Below are 16,170 nucleotides of genomic sequence, written 5' to 3' on the forward strand. Positions count from 1 at the left end.
ATTGTTAATTGCCTTGCCGTATTGAAGGTGCCCCACAGCTACTAACATTAAAGACCGGTTATAGAGCTTGGTCTTCATTAGTTGAATGAAAGACAGCTGTGGACTAACTGAAAAGAGAAAATCCTTTTATCCCCCCAAAATATGCAGAATAAACATCAACTGAACATTTCATAAACAATACGCATAATGACTATAGCCATCTTTAATGTCAGCCTGTAGTTAGCTAACAGCATTTTAAGTGTTCACAATCATCGCCAGTGGATTAAAATAACATTCCAGGAATTAAAGGATTATCCTCCCAGAAAAAATTGCTACACTGTGTGATGTCTAATATAGGGGCTGAGGGTGCAGAGAATGATATAGAGATTAAAAGAACAATAAAGCGAGAATCCTGTATTATACAGTCGTGGCCAAAAGTTTTGAGAATTACATAAATATTGGAAATTGGAAAAGTTGCTGCTTAAGTTTTTATAATAGCAATTTGCATATACTCCAGAATGTGATGAAGAGTGATCAGATGAATTGCATAGTCCTTCTTTGCAATGAAAATTAACTTAATCCCAAAAAAACATTTCCACTGCATTTCATTGCTATCATTAAAGGACCTGCTGAGATCAATTCAGTAATCGCCTTGTTAACTCAGGTGAGAATGTTAACGAGCACAAGGCTAGAGATCATTATTTCAGGCTGATTGGGTTAAAATGGTAGACTTGACCTGTTAAAAGGAGGGTAATGCTTGAAATCATTGTTCTTCCACTGTTAACCATGGTGACCTGCAAAGAAACGTGTGCAGCCATCATTGCGTTGCATAAAAATGGCTTCACATGCAAGGATATTGTGGCTACTAAGATTGCACCTTATTCAACAATTTATAGGATCATCAAGAGGTTTAATTCTTGCTAAGAAGGCTTCAGGGCGTCCAAGAAAGTCCAGCAAGTGCCAGGATCGTCTCCTAAAGAGGATTCAGCTGCGGGATCGGAGTGCCACCATGCAGAGCTTGCTTAGGAATGGCAGCAGGCAGGTGTGAGCACATCTGCACGCACAGTGAGGCGAAGACTTTTGGAAGATGGCCTGGTGTCAAGAAGGGCAGCAAAACAGCCACTTCTCTCCAAAAAAACACATCAGGGATAGATTAATCTTCTGCAGAAAATATGGTGAATGGACTGCTGAGGACTAGGCAAAGTCATATTCTCCGATTAAGTCTCTTTCCGATTGTTTGGGGAATCAGGAAAAAGGCTTGTCCGGAGAAGAAAAGGTGAGCGCTACCATCAGTCCTGTGTCATGCCAACAGTAAAGCATGTGTGGGGTTGCTTCTCATCCAAGGGAGTAAGCTCACTCACAATTTTGCCCAAAACACAGCCATGAATAAAGAATGGTACCAAAACACCCTCCAACAGCAACTTCTTCCAACAATCCAACAACAGTTTGTTGAAGAACAATGCATTTTCCAGCACGATGGAGCACCGTGCCATAAGGCAAAAGTGATAACTAAGTGGCTCGGCGACCAAAACGTTGACATTTTGGGACCATGGCCTGGAAACTCCCCAGATCTTAATCCCATTGAGAACTTGTTGTCAATCCTCAAGAGGCGGGTGGACAAACAAAAACCCACTAATTCTGACAAACTCCAAGACGTGATTATAAAAGAATGGGTTGCTATCAGTCAGGAATTGGCCCAGAAGTTGATTGAGAGCATGCCCAGTCGAATTGCAGAGGTCCTGAAAAAGAAGGGCCAACACTGCAAATACTAACTCTTTCCATAAATGTCATGTAATTGTTGATAAAAGCCTTTGAAACGTATGAAGTGCGTGTTATTATATTTCACTACATCACAGAAACAACTGAAACAAAGATCTAAAAGCAGTTAAGCAGCAAACTTTGTGAAAACGAATATTTGTGTCATTCTCCACGACTGTACACCACCCTGTCGGTCTCTGTAGTAGGCAAAACACAGGGAGATTTAGTAAACAAAATGCACCATTTTAAACAGTCACTGTACTTTTACAACTTTGCTACTTTAGAACTTTGCATGAATCTATAGTAGATGTGAATATAACAAAATTTTTAATATATCTTAGGGTACTTTCACACTTGCGTTTTTCTTTTCCGGTTTAGGGCTCTTTCACATTTGCGTTGTCCGGATCCGTCGTGTACTCCATTTGACGGAATTACATGCCGGATCCGGAAAAATGCGTAAGAACGCATAATTTTTTTCTTTCCGGATGTGTCTTTCCGGCTTTTTTGGTAAGATACTGATCCGGAAATCCTGAAGCCAACATGAACGTTTTTTTTCCGGATCCGGTATGGGGCTGGATCCGTACGACGGATGCGGAAAAAAAACGTTGATGTTGGCTTCAGGATTTCCGGATCAGTCTCTTTTCGCGCCAGCCAAGCCCTTTCTACTTCCTGGCGCAGACGCAACTTCCGGATACGTCGTTGCGTCGTAACAACTGAAGATGTTAGGACGGATCCGGAATAATACATTTAAATGGGCTAGTATTCCGGATCCGTCGATGCGGCAAGTGTTCAGGGTTTTTGACCGGATCAAAAAGCGCAGCATGCTGCAGTATGAAATAAAGACATCCTGATGCATCCTGAATGGATTTCTCTCCATTCAGAATGCATGGGGATAATCCTGATCAGGATTTTTCCGGCATAGAGCCCCGACAACGGAACTCTATGCCGGAAAAGAAAAGTGTGAAAGAGCCCTTAGGCCTCTTTCACACTTGCGTTGTCCGGATTCGGCGTGTACTCCACTTGCCGGAGGTACACGCCGGATCCGGAAAAATGCAAGTGTACTGAAAGCATTTGAAGACGGATCCGTCTTCAAAATGCGTTCAGTGTTACTATGGCAGCCAGGACGCTATTAAAGTCCTGGTTGCCATAGTAGTAGTGGGGAGCGGCATACTTACAGTCCGTGCGGCTCCCGGGGCGCTCCAGAATGACGTCAGAGCGCCCTATGCGCATGGATGACGTGCCATGCGATCACTTCATCCATGCGCCTGGGGCGCCCTGACGTCACTCTGGAGTGCCCCGGGAGCCACACGGATGGTAAGTATACTGCTCCCCCGCTCCCCGCTACACTTTACCATGGCTTCCAGGACTTTAGCGTCCCGGCAGCCATGGTAACCATTGAGAAAAAGCTAAACGTCGTATCCGGCAATGCGCCGAAACAACGTTTAGCTTAAGGCCGGATCCGGATCAATGCCTTTCAATGGGCATTAATTCCGGATCCGGCCTTGCGGCAAGTGTTCAGTATTTTTGGCCAGAGCAAAAAGCGCAGCATGCTGCGGTATTTTCTCCGGCCAAAAAACGTTCCGTTCCGGAACTGAAGACATCCTGATGCATCCTGAACGGATTTCACTCCATTCAGAATGCATTAGGATAAAACTGATCAGGATTCTTCCGGCATAGAGCCCCGACGACGGAACTCTATGCCGGAAGACAAGAACGCAAGTGTGAAAGAGCCCTTAGAGCAAGCATGTCAAACTCAAAGGCTAACATGGGCCAAAAAAACTAAATTTAAGTTTATGTGGGCCGCATCCCAAAAATTTTTTTTACAATATAATGCAGATGGATCCGTTCTGAACGGTTCCACCGTCTGCATTATATGAGCGGATCCGTCTCAGACGGATCCGCTCTGAACGCAAGTGTGAAAGTAGCCTTAGGGGCGAGAACCTGGGATCTTTCATCCCTTGTCCTATTCAGCTCTATCAGGGTGAATAGGACTTCACACTGTCCCTGCTGCTCTGTGCCTTGTGCACACAGCATCAGGGATGTTACCATGGCAACCCGGGCTTCTGTAGTGTCCTGGCTGCCATGGTAACTGATCGGAGCCCCAGGCTTACACAGCTGGGGCTCCGATCAGAAGCTGCCACTGCACCACCAATGAGGGGGAGGGGGAGGGGAGAGGTCCCTGTGGCCACTGCCACCAATGATTTTAATACTGGGGGGGTTGAGAGGGGCTGGCGCACTGTGCCACCAATGATTTTAATGGGATGGGGGGGTTGAGGGGGGGGGGCACACTGCACCACCAATGATAAATTACCCCTTTTTACAGGAAGCTGGTACTGGCAGATCAGCAGTTAACCCCTCAGGTGCAGCACCTAAGAGGTTAACTGCCTCTGATCGCAGCTCCCTGTCAGCGGCAGGGTGCCGGCAACCCGCCTCCTGTATTGTGTTAAAGACTGACTTTCACTATCAGGCCACACAGAGCGGCGCCCAGCGATGTCTCAGCACTCACCATTAGTCCTGGGCGCCGCTCCGTTCGCCCGCAGTGCTCCATTACTGTCTCCTCTCCTGCTCCACATGCTGCTGATTACTATCGGAGCGATGGGAGGAGACATCAGCTTCACTAGTGGGCGTTCCTTCTTCCTGGCTGTAGCGCTGTCCAATCGCAGCGCAGGGAGAAGGAACGCCCACTAGTGAAGCTGATGTCTCCTCCCATCGCTCCGATAGTAATCACCAGCATGTGGAGCAGGAGAGGAGACAGTAATGGGGCACTGCGGGCGAACGGAGCGGCGCCCAGGACTAATGGTGAGTGCTGAGACATCGCTGGGCGCCGCTCTGTGTGGGAAATGGGAATAGTCCTATCATTGGTGGCTCAGTGCGCCCGCCCCTCTCTCCTCATTGGTGGCGCAGTGCGCCCGCCCCTCCTCCCCCCCCCTCACTTCTCATTGGTGGCAGCGGCAGCAGCACAGGGGGAGGGAGGACAGCTTCCTTCTCCCTGTGCTGCTGAGAGAACATGAGCGCGCCGATAGCAGCGCGCTCATGTTCAGAGATACTAGACTGCCGGGCCGCAAAGATATTCATTGCGGGCCGCATGTTTGACACCCATGCCTTAGGGCTCTTTCACATCTGCGTTATAGTCTTCCGGCATAGAGTTCCGTCGTCGGGGCTCTATGCCGGAAGAATACTGATCAGGATTTTCCTAATGCATTCTGAATGGACAGTCCGTCCTTCAGGATGCATCAGGATGTCTTCCGTTCCGGAACGGAACGTTTTTTGGCCGCAGCAAATAGCGCAGCATGCTGCGCTTTTTGCTCCGGCCAAAAATCCGGAACACTTGCCGCAAGCCCGGATCCGGAATGAATGCCCATTGAAAGGCATTGATCCGGATCCGGCCTTAAGCTAAACGTCGTTTCGGCGCATTGCCGGATGCGACGTTTAGCTTTTTCTCAATGGTCACCATGGCTGCCGGGACGCTAAAGTCCTGGCAGCCATGGTAAAGTGCAGTGGGGAGCGGGGAGCAGCATACTTACCATCCGTGCGGCTCCCGGGGCGCTCCAGAGTGACGTCAGGGCGCCCCAAGCGCATGGATGACGTGATCGCATGGACACGTCATCCATGCGCATGGGGCGCTCTGACGTCATTCTGGAGCGCCCCGGGAGCCGCGCGGATGGTAAGTATGCTGCTCCCCCGCTCCCCACTACTACTATGGCAACCAGGACTTTAATAGCGTCCTGGGTGCCATAGTAACACTGAAAGCATTTTGAAGACGGATCCGTCTTCAAATGCTTTCAGTACACTTGCGTTTTTCCGGATCCGGCGTGTAATTCCGGCAAGTGGAGTACACGCCGGATCCGGACAACGCAAGTGTGAAAGAGGCCTTAGAGCTCCGTCCTAAAGGCTCAATACCAGTAAAGAACTGATCAGTTTAATTCCCATGCATTCTGAATGGAGAGCATTCTGTTCAGGATGCATCAGGATGTCTTCAGTTCAGTCTTTTTGACTGATCAGGCAAAAGATAAAACTGCAGCCTGCTATGTCCGGCCAAAAAAACTGAAGACTTGCCTGAATGCCGGATCCGGCATTTTATTTCCATGAATGAATGAATGACGGATCTGTCCCTCTGGTCTGCACATGCGCAGACTGAAAAAATAAATGCTGAATCCGTTTTTCCGGCATTAGGGTACTTTCACACTAGCGGCAGGGGACTCCGGCAGGCTGTTCTGGCGGCTGAACAGCCTGTCGGATCTGTCCTGCCGCTAGTGCATGTAGTACTTTTAGTCCGGCCGCCTCTCAGCGTGCGCTGCTGTGCTGCCGCCGGAACTCCGCCCCCGCTATCATTATAGTCAATCAGGACGGAGCGGCAGTCTGGGGGCACACGTGAACTAGCGGCAGGACGGCGGCAGTAAAAATACCTTCTTTTAGTTATCACCTGTTTTCTTCTTCACTCTTTTTCTAAACGAAAGCTTCATTTACACTATCCGAGGAGAAGCCGATCATCGGGAAATAAGCTAGAATACCTCCACAGTATAAGGGGGAGCGATTGCTATTGCTTGTCCCCACACAAAATCATTGCTCCTGGGCACTAGAGTGCTGTTTAGACATCCAACCATAAGCTGCCCGGGAACCATGATTGAGGTGTCCACACCAACAATCATTTCACCCGATGAATGAACATTTTGTTAGTTCATTGGGTGATCTGCGGCACCTTTAAACAGGCAGATTATCTGGAATGAGCTTTCGCAGGAACGTTCGTTCCCGATAATCGGGCCGTGTAAATCCCAGCTTAACTTTCTCTCAGAAATTTGTGATAAAGCTGCCTTATTAAAACCAAGACAGGCTGTCTACTCACTGGAGGATCATATTACATCACCCTATTGGTTTATCTTTGTGCTGGTGCTGAAGTGCCAGAATAAAGCACCATTTGGACTTGAACCCCCGTTGTCTAAGAAGGAATCTGTCATCGCTGCCCTGCTTGAGTGTCACAGCCTTTGCTGTGCTTGCGGTTGCCGGTGGCAACGTGTTGTTGTTAAGGCATGTGGTGGCAGTGTCTCAGCTTTGGCTCTGTGCACCGTCACATGGTTTCCATGCATGCTGTTGCCGGTGGCTACGTGTTGCGTGTTGGCTGGTGTGTGCACTTCCCCTTTAAGTTGTAGCCTCCCTCAGTCTGGTGCTGTAAGGGTTAACTCCCTGACAGGGTGTGGTCACTTTTTTTTTTTATCTCCTGTGGCTTCCTGGCTGGAGTTAGTTGTGCTTCAGCTGTCATTGGTTCTGAAGCTCTGCTCCAGTCCAGGGTATTCTATCTGCCCAGTCCTTGGGGGCCACCTTGTAGGACATCGATGTTATCTGCGATGTCATTCCTTTGTCTCCCTTATCCTCTATGTACCCAGCCTCACTTGTTTGGTGTGGGTTTATGTTCAGGGTTTGTTATACGTCTTGTTTGTTGTTATATGTCTGGGATGTTGTTGGTGTTTGTCCCTGCATGTGTGCAGGACGTTTTCCCTGTGTGTTGTACCTCCGTGAGGGGGCTGGTTTCCCGGAGGGGTGAATCATGCCTGGGGCTGCCGTGCTCCTTGCGGAATGGGGTCCAGGCAGTATCAGGAGTGCTGGATACCTGTGTGTGTGTGTGTGTGTGTGTGTGTGTTGTCTGTACGGTGTCCTATTTGGTGTGTGGGCACCTGTACTTATGCACGGGTTCCAGTCATGGTGGCTGCGGCAGGTAAGCGTGTTGTCTGGTGTTCTTACCTGACGACTCTGTTGCTGCACATGGTCTTTTCCTTTCCCTGCTGCTAGGCCATTTGAGACTCCTGTTCATCCGTGTCTGGGAAGAACAGGTCGTCTCTCCCCTGCTCTTATGTGAGGGATTATCAGGGCGACTCAGGGCCATAGGTATCCTGGTATGAGCCGTCCTACCATCCAGGTCCGGTCATATGGTGAGGAGTTAGGGTGAGGATTAGGGACGCTTTAGGAGGTGACCTATTCCCTGATCTCGGCGTCCTGGCCTAGCTGCTTTCCGCGTTATATCTGACATTTTATGGTGGGGGGGTTTTCCCCACTCCCCACCGTGACATTGAGAGAGCGATCCCTTACATATAGTGGAGGATGCAGGCAGTGTCCATGCAAAAAGGGCACAATGATGGTTGCTAGGGGCAACGGCATGACAAGAAGAGCAGGTGCTGCTGAATGCTGCTAATTCAGACACTGTTGCTATCTTGCATGAAATTGAGTTGGATATTTAAAGGGCTGGAAGCCCAATGTCTTGATAAAGCTGCTGCTTTGTTACTGTGTTAGAGTTAAAGGGCCGGAAGCCTGGTTGTCCGGTGAAGTGGCTGCTCTTGCTAATATGGACACTTCTGCTGTGTTGCAAGGAAAACTTGCTGAAATTTAAATGGCCAGAAGCCCAAGTTGCAGAAACTGTGTTGCTACAGGACTGTCTGTTACCATGGGTCTCATGGAGTAATATGTCAGGCGGTTGTGGGAGATAAAACGGCAGGAAAACCTGGCCAAACAGATGGGTTGTACCCAAAGTGAAATAGTGCGGTTTGATGCAGAGCGGGAGGCTTTGGAGGTGCAACTGCAGTTGGTCCTGAAGAGAAAGTCTTCAACGCTGAGTGGACACTTTGTAAAGGTCCAAGGTGTTGGCTGATGTGCCTGGAGTTTTATAGGAAAAGGCGATGTGTGCCATTACTATGGGCAACCAACGGGAGCAACATGAGATGGAGAAAGGTTCAGCTCTCAGGAGTTTATATGTTCCCTGCAAATGTGTACAGAGTCCTAGAGAGGATGTGCGGAGGTGCCAGAATGGCGTTGCTGGAAGCAACCTACCACTACAGCATGAAGCTGCTCAGCAACAGAGAGAGTGCTGCTGGGGATGCCTTCAAGTGGGAAAGTGTGCACCTGATTGTCCTGTTATCAGGAGATCTGACAAAACATGTGAAAGATCCTGCGATTTAGTGATTGGGGAATCCCGCTGGTAATCACGCTAGATCAGGGTTGCACAACCTTTTTTGGTCTGCGGGCTGCATTGTCACATTGCTCTATTTCAAGGGGCCGCAAATAAAAAAAAAATTTGATCGTGCTCATCTGCCTATTGCACAAGCCAGTGCAAAGTGACTGGGGAGGAATGATCACTACCACAGTCATTCCACCTTCATTTAGATTACACAGGGAGATGTGCTGCAGATAACTGTACATCTCTCATCCTGATAAAATATGCAAATCAGCCGACAAATGAGCGATTCCTTGTTTATCGACTGATCAGCTTCACGATTATACTGGCCAGATATAGGATATGAACTCTCCTATGAACACTTGTTCCCAGTAATTATCCCAAATATCGTGCTGCAGCATAGCCCCGGAAACTGAAGAGTTATACTTACCTGCTCCCCGCCGCTCCAGGCCTTCGCACTGCCCCCGCTGTTTACACCTGGCAGTGCATGGACATGGTCATACACCACTCCAGCCAATGAATGGCTCACTAGTGATGAGCGGCAGGGGCAATATTCGAATTCACAATATTTCACGAATATTTTGTAGAATATTCGCGAATTCGAGATTATATTCTTGATAGCGAAAATCGGCAATGTATGATTCGTGTAATGCGCGTGAAATACCGGCGTGGATCACTTATGCTACATTTTTCAAGGTGGTATAAGTTTCCTGAGACTGGAGAAAATGTTTGGCACGGCAGAACATTAGAATAGCTGTATATGCAGTTAGAGTGCTCCAATATATTTGCGCTTGCAAATTTTTGTCAATTAACGATACGCATATTTTTTTGCAATACGTGCAACTTGTGACATCACAGCACAATGTCTGTAGTATGTATGTATGGACAGCAGAACCTATCAGCTACACTATATCACTATCTAACCTACACTGACTATCTCCCACTAACTATCTAAATTATATACAGTATATAAGTTAAGTGTCTAATGTAATACAACAGAGCACAGCAATGACACTGCTGTCTCTCTCAGAACTGCAATAAACTTTAGAAAATTGCTGCTGGGGAGGTTCTTATATACTAAGGGGTAGGCAACTTTCCTATTGGTTGGTAGGGATGTTGCTAAGCTCAGACAAAGCCTTCTCATTGGCCCACAAGCTAGAAGAAGGGAGGGATGATCACCTGATGTATATGGTGTTTTAAAAAAAATATATATATATTCGGCATTACGAATATTCGTGCTCAACACTATGGCTTACGCGGTAAAGTGGCCACAAGTGGTCACTTCTGAAGCCAGTCATTGACTGGAGCCGTGCAAGTGACCCTGGCCATGCTCTGCCAGTTGTAAAAAGCATGGGGACCACAAGATGGAGGCAGCGCAGAGGACCAGAGCAGTGTGGAACATGTAATTATGAATCTTCTATTTCAGAGGCCATGCTGCAGGAACTTGATAATCATTTTTACCACAAAAGTGGCAACATTTCCTTCCATCCTGCCTCCTATTTATAAATCAGCGTTTTCCTTCACTGCAGAGGACGGAGCTCACTGGTTACTACCATCTCCTGCCAATCCAGTTATAGGCGCCCTGCAGTAACCAGTAAGCACTTTACCTTTCTAGTGGGGAAGGCACTTATTGGTTAACACTTTAATGACCAGGCTTGAAAAGGCTTTAATGATCAGACACTTTTTTGTGATTTAGCGCGCGTCGTGATTCAAACGGTTGTAACTATTTGTTGGTCTGGCAAAATAATTTTTGCAACAATTTTTATTTGGGGAAAACTGCACAAAACTTTTTTTAAAGTTTTTTTTTTTTTAAAACTATAGCTCCTTATTCTTTAAATATGCAAACTGACACCAAATTAAATTATAATAATTAGTTCCCTATTTTGTGTAGGTCGTTTTGTTATATAATATATAGTTTCACGTGAATGGGGCGGAAATAGTGATGGTTTTGGTTGGTGTGGGTGTTTTTTCAATTATGTATTTTTTTTAACAACTTAATATTTGATATATTTCTGCTACATAATATGTTCCTCAAGAGGTCATAAACATTTTGCACCTTTTCCTTTTTATTTTTTACTTTTATTTGTATTTTATTATTTGTATTTTATTTTAGAATTTTTTATTTTTTTTTTTTTTTGCTATTTCCACTGTAACTGGAGCATCCAAAAGAGCTCCAGTTACAGGAAAACTAGCTTGCTGGGGGGTCTTTGTACCAGGGCATAGCCGAGCAGGGTCTACTGACCCTGCAGCTCTGTGCTCCTCTGCCCCCGAGACACACTGCAGAGCACTCATAAAGGAGAAGGCAGAAGCGCTGATAAAGCGTTTCTGTCTTCTTCTCGGCTTCCCCGATCTCACTAATTGCCAGGGACCCTATCCGCTCCTGCTACAGTGCAGGAGCAAAACCTGTGATTAATCCGCTGTGCGGCGCTCCGGGCAGAAACACAGCTGATCGCAAGATCAACTGTGTTTCTGCCCAGCAGGACGGGGGCCGCCACTTGTGCACCCCTGCTCTAGGTGCTCATCAACAAGTATCCCGGGTTATGCCCGCCATACTGGACTTCCTGGATAGGGGGCCAGAGACAGATACCACATTGGCTCTGACCTTTGTAACAGACTATTGATCTGTACAGTGGGAGCTCTTGAAATGCGAGACCCTGGAGGTAGAATTTGTGCTGGGCAGAAACTTTCAGTTTTTTTGGGCAGCTATGGAGCAGAGAAAGTGCTTCAAAGTGTCCGGCTGAAGAATCAGAGGAAAAATGTGTGACTCATCATCCTGAAAAAGAACACTGGATTCAAGGTCAAGGAGTTTTCCATGCAACCAGTGCATTGAGGAGCCTTTGTGTGATTGTGGCACCAGGAACCAAGGGCAGGAGGTTCCCAAGGTCCAGGAGAAGGATGATTATCTTGGGGGAGATGTTCCTGGAGCACCAGCACCCTCATCTCCCGGGAGTGCAAAACCAGTGACGTCAATTGGTAAGACCGTTCCTCTTATCGCTGGGGTAGAAGTCAATGTGATAGCGAGCACGGCTCTGGAGGTTGGGCATGTTGCTGACCAGTGCCCTACTACCTCAGAAGCCGTGAACTGTGGTGTGAGCTGGCGGCCGGTAGGGACTAGAGACTGCGACAAAAATGTGTGACATTGTGGTGGATGGCAGTCCAAGCGTTGTTGGACAAAAAGCTAAGTGTGCTGGACCTACATGGGGATAGCAAGAACTATCCTGTGGCTCTCACTGAGTGTGGGACTCCAGTGAGAACTGCAACTTATGAACTTGGTGTTGTAAATATGCTCATGTATGATGTAATGTTGGGTTATGATTTCCTCTTGTACTGAGAGTTGTGGGGAAATGGAAACACTTCTGCAGCAAGTGAAAAAACTCCTGCAGGACCTGTACCTGTCCCTTTAAATGAATGTGCAAGGGAGATGCACAGTATATACAATGGTTTAGGTGAAACGACCATTGAAAACAATGGTACAGATAAGGTGCAGAGTGAACATGTCAACTTAATTGAATTGCATGATGAAAATGTGGGGTCATCTAAAATAGATGTGCAGGCTTTGATCGGGGAAGATGCTCCGCCTGCTGGTAACAATGTATGTGAGTCAAAGATGCTGGTTGATGTTGACAGCACACAGCTGAGGGAACCCACTATGATAAATGTGCAGGAAAGTGTGGCAGTGCTACAGGGTGTACCACACGTACCAGGTGTGGATAAGTAGTCTTCACAGTGTTCTATGGCTAGTGAGCTCGGGTGCAGGGTTGATAAAGGGGTTGTGACATACCCAGAACTATACCCAGGCAGTGGAAGACTTCCTGGCAGGTCTGACCATCCAAAAGGAGCGTCTAGAAGGGCAGGACTGACTGCTAGCAGAGGCTCACTACTAGCTAGGCATGGCATATCAGTACAGCTGCAAACATAAGGATGCTTTTTCTCTCTCCACACAGTCCATAGATACGATAAAGAAGAGACTAGCTGTCCTCACAGAACTGGAGAAGGCTTCAGATAGGCTACTTTCACACTAGCATTTTCAATTCCGCTATTGAGATCCGTCATAAGATCTCAATAGCGGAAGAAAATGTTTCAGTTTTGTCCACATTCATTGTCAGTGAACTGAACGAAACCAAAATGCATTCCGTTCCGTTTGGTTGCGTCCCCATCGCGGACAGAAAAACTCTGCAAGCAGCGTTTTTCTGTCCGCGATGTAGTGCAAAGCAAGACGGATCCATCCTGACACACAATGTAAGTCAATGAGGACAGATCCGTTTTCTCGGACACAATAGAAAACGGATCAGTCCCCCATTGACTTTCAATGGTGTTAATGACGGATTCGTCATGGCTATAAAATACATAATACAACCGTATCCGTTCATGACGGATGCATGCGGTCGTATTATTGTAATGGAAGTGCTTTTGCAGATCCATGACGGATCCGTAAAAAACGCTAATGTGAAAGTAGCCTTAGTCAAAGACGGAGACCCAGAAGGAGATCAAGGAGAAGATTAAAGACTCCAAAGAAGCACAGAAACTGCAGAAGACACAGTCAAAACACTTAAAGAGACCCGGGATGGATCTTCCTCAGGGTTTCCAAAAGAGAACGGTGGTACTCCTACATCTGCTGCTGCAACAGAGAAGAATGGGGACTACATCGTACAGGGAACCAACTGTGTATCAGACATCTCTCATCTATTATGGAAGAAGGTAAATAAGAAACTTAAGGAGGAGAGTCCTCTGAAAGATGCCAAGAAATCCAAGCCAGAGTCTGATAAGAATGGGTCTGGAGACGGTGATGCTGCTGTGCCAGCCGAGGCAGAGAAGATGGAAAAAGTTGATGGAGCTGATGTGGATGCAGACGCCATGAGACTCATGGCAGTGAGTAACCGGGACCTGGTCATGAAAGACATCCCCGCAGTCAATGCCTTCCAGGAAGCAAGCAGCCTTCTGGGGAAGAAATATGGGGAGACGGCTGACCAGTGTGCAGATGCCTTCTACTTCTATGGGATGGCTCTTCTGAAGCTTATATCCTCTGTGATCAAAATCCTCTTGCTTGTATTTGAAAAATTAAAACATTACTTTTATTTTTCATTTCTAAGATAGATGCCTATGGAGAGAAATATATTAAAACTATCAGTTGACTTTTTGTCTAGAATTAATACGTCCTAAATGGCTCGTTGTTACAGTGTGGTGCCAGGGAGTCGAATAGGTCTGGGATTAGCAATCCAGTGTCTCTTGATGCTTTTAGCGATATATTGTACATATTTATATTTAGTAAATAATAAGGTTTAACACACACAGCATCATTAGCTGATCTCTCTCTGCACTAGATCAGCCACTAAGTCTATCTCATCCACTACTTTGTTATTATGTTGCTACACTGTTTCAGTGACCTGATACTTCTATGCTCTTATATTGATGAGAACACCACTTGTCCCATATACAGCGCACACTTACTGTACTTACAGCATATGTACTGTCTTGCTGTGCAGTGAGAAAGTTACGAGCAGTAGAAGATACGTACAGGTAATGACTTTCTAACGCTTCTCCACTCTTATAATGACCAGAACATTATCTGTCTTACTAATAATACCAACTTAGGCTACTTTCACACTAGCGTTCGATCGGATCCGTTCTGAACGGATCCGATCATATTAATGCAGACGGTGGCTCCGTTCAGTACGGATCCGTCTGCATTAATAACTTAGAAAAAATTCTAAGTGTGAAAGTAGCCTGAGCGGATCCGTTCAGACTTTCAATGTAAAGTCAATGGGGGACGGATCCGCTTGAAGATTGAGCCATATGGTGACATCTTCAAGCGGATCCGTTCCCATTGACTTACATTGTAAGTCTGAACGGATCCACTCGCCTCCGCACGGCCAGGCGGACAGCTGAACGCTGCAAGCAGCGTTCAGCTGTCCGCCTGTCCGTGCGGAGGCGAGCGGAGCGGAGGCTGAACGCCGCCAGACTGATGCAGTCTGAGCGGATCCGCATCTATTCAGACTGCATCAGGGCTGGACGGAAGCGTTCGGGTCCGCTCGTGAGCTCCTTCAAACGGAGCTCACGAGCGGACCGACGAACGCTAGTGTGAAACTAGCCTTAGATCACATATACTGATTGGCTGCGTCGCAAGGGATTGCAAGCGGCTAGAGAGACAATCAATCACTTTCCCTGCCTAGAGAGTTCTTTCCCTGCCTAGAGAGTTCTTTCCCTGTACTCCATTCATACAACAGGTAGTATGCAGACTATCCCTGCCTCACCAGAACTCTCCCTCTTCCTAGCATCCATACCGATTCTTTTACATATTTGTCAGCTAGCCTAAAATAACAAGCGCTAACCCTCCCGACATGTTTCGAAGCTGCAATGCGGCTTCGTCAGGGGAAAAGGGTTTACTAACACGAGGGACACCAAACACCCTCTTTTATTAACTCCCCATCTGTCTAATGCCCAATGTGTGTCCATAAGATGTGAGTGACAGTTGCTGTTACCAATGATCATTTGTGATGTAAAATGAGTCAGGAGATTAGATTGATGGACACATAATAATGGTCAATGATATCTCTTTGTTTAAGAGCCCGGCAGGTGGGGCTGAGTCCGTGGCCAATAGGTCTACATCAATTGTGGTGACGTTATAATCACCCATTGATCTATATATATTTCCATATCTGCTTTACCTATCCTTGTAAATAGAGTAAAATGTCTAATAATTCAACCCCTACTAATAAGTAGGGGAATGTATGTACATGGGGAAAATTGTTGTTGCAGGGAATCAGACTGTAGGGACGGTTCTTTAAAGGTCTGTTGACCGTAGTTTTATACTCTTCCGTCCGTAACCTACCACAACCAGCTAAAGTGAAAAATGTTATTAGTAAAAAGTTGTCTAGGGTATAATTTGGCCAAATACACCCCCATTGGGGGACCTTTATCAGATTCCCTAATAAATATTACATGCAAGTGCTGAACAAAAGTGAGACAAGCTCTTTTGTTACCCACAATTGGAGCTACAGAATAACCCACCCTGCCAGTCCCTAAAATTCAGTGTTCAATTATTTCACCGACTCCCTTTTACTGCACTATGCACTGTACTGTAGTCACTATTTGTAACCTTTCGGTGTAAGGCCCCTTTCACACGTCTGAGTCTATGAAGACATCTATGACAAGATGGTCAGTAGTTAATCCATGGAGATGTCCATGAAGGATCCGTGTTTGGTCTGTGTCCATTTTTTGCTCTGTGTTTTATCCGTTTCCAGATGATCTCCTACCGACAGTCAGTGAAAATCACTGACGGAACCCAGTTGCCATCCGTGTACTGTTAGTGGTCTTCACAGACCCATAGACCTCTATGAGTGTCTGGTCCGCATCATGGACCAAAGAAGTGCATATCTCCATTGTTTCCACTGACCCGTGGTTAGTGGAAAATCACTGATCACTGTAAATAAACACATAAAGTCAATGGGTACATGTTCTGTACGTGAAGAACACAGACATCACAGTCCATGATT

This window comes from Bufo gargarizans, chromosome 4 (genome assembly GCF_014858855.1).
Source record: "Bufo gargarizans isolate SCDJY-AF-19 chromosome 4, ASM1485885v1, whole genome shotgun sequence".
Taxonomy (NCBI): domain Eukaryota; kingdom Metazoa; phylum Chordata; class Amphibia; order Anura; family Bufonidae; genus Bufo; species Bufo gargarizans.